At 31.4% G+C, this 6,749-nt stretch overlaps 1 pseudogene; it reads left to right on the forward strand.

Moving 5' to 3' along the window:
• Positions 1-3,250: 3,250 nt before the first annotated feature.
• LOC107841366 lies at positions 3,251-4,861 on the forward strand (annotated as a pseudogene).
• Positions 4,862-6,749: the final 1,888 nt, after the last annotated feature.

The following is a 6,749-nucleotide window of genomic DNA, read 5'->3' on the forward strand; positions in this document are numbered from 1 at the left end:
GGGTAAACGATTCAATATCAGTTTTAGTTTATTGGGTTATCGGTTAAACCGATAATCCAATAAGGATACACTAAGTTATTATTTTATCCTTATTTATGTTATATATTTAAATCTCTCTCTTTATCTATCTATCTCTCTATATATAGATGTGTATGTATATACATTATATGCACTACTAATTTATAATTCAGTGATTCACAAAGTATTAACCTATTCAGTGCAACAAAGGTACAATATAAAGTTCGACTATTATCGTAATAAAAAGCTTGAAGCATTTATAGCTTCCAACAATTAGAATTCAATTTTTTTCCTAACAAACTTTCAGTTCAAGTTTGAAATTCTTGTAAACTAAAATGTATTGCGTAGGTTTTGGCGGTAATTAAGATTTCATTTTTTTTATATTAGTTGTTACTATTTCTATTTTATAAGTATTTTCCTATTGGTTAAATCAAAAATCGAACCGTTAAGGACCAAAAAACGATAAACCGAAACCGATAAGAAAATACCTTATTGGTTGGTTATTGGTTTTACATATTTAAAAATCAAAAACCGATAAATCGAATCAATAACACGTAAAATCGAATCAAACCGACCGATGCAGACCCTAGTAGCACGGCTCAATATATGTTAGTATTAATTATTATTGAGAGATTGAGGATAATTTACAATAAAGAAATCACATTCATTTATAGCAAAAAAATTCTCCTAATTTCTCTTAGAAAGATAGATATTTATCTTTTGATAGATACTTATCTAATGTTGATAGGTACTCAATATATCTAGATAGATATTCACTATATCTTAATAGATACTCAATATATCTTGATAAATATTCAATATATCTTGATAAACATCCACTATATCTTGATAAATATCCACTATATCTTGATAGATATTCACTATAATGTAACTCTCTCTTGAATGTCTAATTGATAGATAGTGTGCTTCATTAAAACCTTACTAAAAAACTCAATGAAAAGAAAATCTAGTGAAGGAAAAAGAGTATACATCTCTAGTAGAAAAAGAGTATACATCTCTAGTAATACGTATTTCGGCTATCTCATTAAAAACCTTATAAGGAAAATTCACTGAGACAAAATCTTGAAAGAAAAAAAAAGTACAATGCGTATTTACCCTTGATGAGAATATCAATTTTGAATCTTGAATCTTCATATTTCGATCTTTTGGATCATCTTCTCGAAAGTTATAACTGATAGAGACTTTATGAATAAATTAGTCATGTGATCACTCGAACGAATTTATTGCACGTTGATATCACCAGTCTTTCATAGCTTATGTATGTAGAAAATTTTTGACGAAATGTGTTTCGTTCTATCTCCTTTTATAAATTCTCCCTTGAGTTGTGTTACGCATGTTGCATTATCTTCATGCAAAATCATAGGTACTTTGTCACATTTCAAATCATATTTTTCTCAAATTAGATGTATCATTGACCTCAGCCACATACACTCTTGACTTGCTTTATAAATAGCTATCGTCTTAGCATAATATGAATATCATATATACATGGTATGACAGTGACTCTTCATGACAATAGGTAATATGTTTGTATCGAATTATTATGTCGATCATATGAATATCTTGTGTATTCAAAAACTTCAAAATGTGTGTTAGCATAAACACATTAATACAAATATGCAAGTGATCTACTTTATTATCTCCATGTAGAAGTAAAATTATATCATGCTCATAGTTGCAGCAAAATGTGTAAATGCATCAATTACGCAAGATATGGTACTTCAGGATCTAATCCAATTTTGCAGGTTTCTCATTTCTACTTCTTTCAGCAGATAAAATATATTACTTTTGAAAACTATTCAAGAGTTTCAATAATTTTCAAGTTATAAATTTATGCGATATAAGGATTATAAATAAGTTTTTCAGAAATTTTTATATGCTTCAAACATTTTGAATCCTTAAAAAAAATTATATAAACTTTGTCAAGTAATAATATTCAGCATTTCATGTGTGATATCTTCAAATGTCTGGACTGCAAATCAAATAAGCGTTATGCTTACCAAGATGCATTATTTCATGTCACTTGATAAATATTTCTATGCCAACATGCTTAAATAACCGTAGAAATCAAATCCTCATAATCTTTTACAATATTGCACCAATATTATATCAAAGATATCATTGATGATATATTATTTTGTATTGATTCACAATGCGACATGATATTTTGAGATCTTATTACTTCGTTATTTTCACTCACTACAAAAAATGGGTTAAATTGTGGGGTTTAATTTTAAGGTTTGCGGGAATTTTAAACCCCCGCAAATTGCGATTTCGGCGGTTCCCAAAACCCCCTATAATACGAGCCGTTATAAACAATTTGCAACAGTTTTTTTCCGACCGCCATAATTAATTTGTGGGGGTTATTTTGCAGCGATCGACCTTCGTTACTTTAAATTTAATTCTTTTTATAATAAATTTTTATTTACAAATTGCGGGGGTTTAAAACCTCTACAATTTTTTAAAATTTAGTGGATCCCATTAATTTTCAATAACAAATTATAAATTCTAATTTTAGCTCAAATTTAATTCTTCCTTTACGCATAACCTGCAATCCAATATTATTCTATTCATATATCATTAATGAAACATGAATAATTAAACATTGTAATTCATAGGCATATCAAAAATACATTGCACATTAAACTTCAAAATTAAATTTTCAACATTAGCATCTTCAAACTCCAAATTTTCAACATTAACTAGCATCTTCAAATTCCAAAATCAAATTTAAACACAAAACCTTTAATATTCCAAGATTTGCTCCAACCACACAATCATATCATCATAATTGAATATCCAAGACAATTTATAACGAAATCAACGACTGCCATTAGGATCACTATCATCACGTGGTCTCCTTGCATCCATGGGCAAAATGGTTCTACTAGCCGCATCACTTGGCTACATAAAAATGCAAAGCATAAAAATCAATCAGATAAACTTTCAATCCTTATTACATTTATATCTGCGTACAACTAAAAAATATCATGATAAATATAAATAGATCAATCAACAACTACTCCACGCTACAGTTTCAACCTACTCAATTAGTTGATCAAACTAAGAACCTGAGTACCATTCAACATACAGGTAATATCAAACTAGGAACCTGAGTACTATTCAACATACAGGTAATACCATTCAACATACAACAACACAATCAAGTACAAAAGAAATTGCTTACAAGATTAGGCAAGAAACTAGAGTAATGTATTATGGAGGACCATCAAGCACAAAAGAAAAGACTACTAAATGGAGTGACAGGTACTGTATATCCAGGTGAGATGCTAGCAATGTTAGGTCCCAAAAAGATGACCAAATCGGTAAAGTTACTTAGAACATTAACTCATTCTACACACTATACACCCATAAAAGATTATATATCAATCAATCAGCTAACTCTAATCTAATTAGTTGGGGTTGGGTATACCATTCTTCACTCTAATCATATATATTTCATTCCAATACTAAATATTTTGCCTTGTTAACTTTAAAAAGAAGACCCAAGCTTATATCTTTTGCCTATTCAGATGAAATATTTGAACTAAAACATACAAATATAGTAAAGCCATCTAGATCATAACGTATTTTACACACTATACACCCATAAAAGATTACATATCAATTACTCAGTTAACTCAAATCCAAATTAGTTGATGTCAGCTATACGATTCTTCAGTTCCCTTTCCACTCCTACCAGATATATTTCATTCCAATACTAAATATTTTATTTTATTTAGCATTGAAAAGAGACTCAAGCTTATATCTTTTGCCTATTCAGATGAAATATTTGGATTAGAAAACATACAAATACTAGTAAACTGGATGATGAATACAGGTAAAAAGGAAAAAAAAGATCCAATTTTATCCTTTTATATAACATCTCTTTTCATTATTATTTTTTTTAAAACATATTTTTGACATAAACAGAACATATGCTAAGCTAACTCCAATAATCTGGGATTTGTATCAGTTCAACCTTTCACTTCTACATAGACAGGACATACTGTTACTGAATACTAAGAGAAATTGGGTTATCCTTAGACTTGATTAGTAGCTCTGGTTATTTTGCTAACTTTTTATTACTGCTAACTTCATGACAGGAAAGTTATGAAAGAATTTGCACTGAAGCTAGAGAAACTAGCTGAAAATCTTTTGGACTTACTGTGTGAGAATCTTTGCCTAGAGAAAGGTTATTTGAAAAAAGCATTTTATGGCTTAAAGGGTCCAACTTTTGGAACCAAAGTTAGCAACTACCCTTCTTGTCCCAGGAATTGATCAAAGGCTTAGACACTCACACTGATGCTGGTGGCATCATCTTGCTTTTCCAAGATGACAAAGTTAGTGGGCTCTAATTGCTAAAAGATGGCAATGGATTGATGTCCCTCCTATGAAACACTCAATTGTCATCAACCTCGGTGATTAACTCGAGGTATGTATTCATTTTGACGTGTAATATCAGGTAATCTGCCTTATTTACACTTCAGATTCACTTGATGAGTTGATTTTGTTTGAATTATTAAAGGTGATTACTAATGGAAGATACAAGAGTGTTGAGCACAGAGTGATTGCTCAACAAGATGGCAATTGGATGTCGATAGCTTCCTTTTACAATCCAGGAAGTGATGCTGTCATATTTCCAGCACCAGAGTTGATTGAGAAGGCAGAAGAAGAGAACAAACTGAAGTATCCAAAATTTGTATTTGAAGATTATATAAAGTTGTATGCAAGTCTCAAATTCCAGGATAAGGAGCCTAGGTTTGAAGCAATGAAAGCTATGGAGACGACTATCAACTTAGGCCCTATAGAAACTGTTTGATAATGTTTAAGATAATATGAAGGTGGGTGGATTTTTTTATGCATTAATAGGACACTAATTAAGACGATTAAAGAAGTTAAGGTTTCTAATGGTGTGGAGTTTGTGTTGTCCTTTTTGTTAACAATGGATTAAAGTAGTAAGGTTTCTGTGGAACTTATGTTACTTGATGTGTCATTGTCTCATATCTGGTAGTGAGTTGTCTGAAGTTGTTCTCTATGGGGTATATTCTAAAGTTTCCTCTTTTACTTTTAATGAAATCCACGCTTGCAATAAACAAACTCTTTGTATCATTTATAACTTTTGCGTTTAACTAGTATACACTGACAGGATAAAGAAAGATTACACTAAGTGAATATGAATAGTCTTTTATACTAGACATGGATTGGTAACATGCAAATCATATAAATCAGCTGTTACCGCATATAAAATTGCATATTAGTGCAACACTTTTTTATATTAAAAGTGTATGCAAGTTAAATAATGTATTAATGTCTGTTCTCTTTATGCGTGTTTACCTAAAAGGGAATGTGTTGCAGCACAACTAATATAAAAACAGAAAAGGACTCTCAAACTTTGCTGAAAAAAAAATTTGGATGACATAGCTAACTTGACAACCTCAAGAGGATATAGCCTTATCCCTGCCTTTGCAGGGTAGAAAACTCTTTCTATAAACTATACAACCATAAAGATTATATATCAATCAATCGGCTTACTCAAATCCAGCTAGTTTAGCTCATATATACCATTCTACAGCTTAAGTTCCATTCTATTTAGATATATTTCATTTCAAATTTCAAAACCAATTCATACTTCCATTTTTTAAAAAGGTACCCAATTAATCTAAATAACTGTGTACTGTATAGTTAATAGAAAGGATAAGCATCCATAAAAGCTAATGCCATCACAACATTCACTCCTCCGTCACCAAGCAAACATTTCAAACAGATTATGTTCCTGAATCACTGCTTCTTCCTTTAGCCTTACAACTAAATAATAAGGAGAAGGAATGCTCAAGTGTTGAGAATCAGTGGTATGTCTCTAAGACAGAAATATAATGAAGATTAAACTCCATTACAATAACATACCTATTATATTCCCACAAAGTGGGGTGAGATTAAACTCCAACATATAAAGTAAAAAGAATGGGAGGTCAACGAATAGGTTACAGAAGGCATAAATAGGATACCACAATAGGCTCTAAGTGCAATATGTGCTCCACAAGTGCGCATGCATATCTTTCTTTGTCTGCGTTCCAAATTGATTTAGGCCGGAGCAGGTTATTATGCTAATGAGGCAGCACTAAGCAGGTCAACTGCCATTAGAGAAAGTTAGAAGATAACTACAAAATTAGATGCAGAATCCCCTAGACAACATGAAATAACAACGGAAAAAGAAAACTGTTCTATGGTTGGAAAGAGGCAGCACCTTAGATAGTGCGTTCACCTCAGCAGGCTGTGTAGATGTTGCCAAACCTGCCATAAATCTTGAACCTTGTAATCACAACACTTACGACTGGAAGTCTAAAAGCAGTAAACATGACTGTGTTGCTAATAGAGACCAAAAAGAGACTTATAGAGAGGCAATGACTGAACTCTAGAATCTGAAGCGACATATAAATATTTGCACAACAAAGAGTATAACACTGAGGAGTAGAGATCGTAACAGGACAAGATAGTCAATTCAAAAGATTTCAAAATTTGGGAAGTTGGGATCAAGAGAAAATCGAAAGGCAAAAATAATACCAAAATGACAAGGAGCACCTCACCATGACCAAAATAGTCAGCTGGAATTCAGGAGGATTTTCATCATCAGCTCGACTGAAACCGCAAACTTCTGCCTGGAAATAAGATGACCATAATAATAGAAAAATTCAATCTTATGATTTATG

Source organism: Capsicum annuum, chromosome 9 (assembly GCF_002878395.1).
Source record: "Capsicum annuum cultivar UCD-10X-F1 chromosome 9, UCD10Xv1.1, whole genome shotgun sequence".
In the NCBI taxonomy this organism is placed as follows: Eukaryota; Viridiplantae; Streptophyta; class Magnoliopsida; order Solanales; family Solanaceae; genus Capsicum; species Capsicum annuum.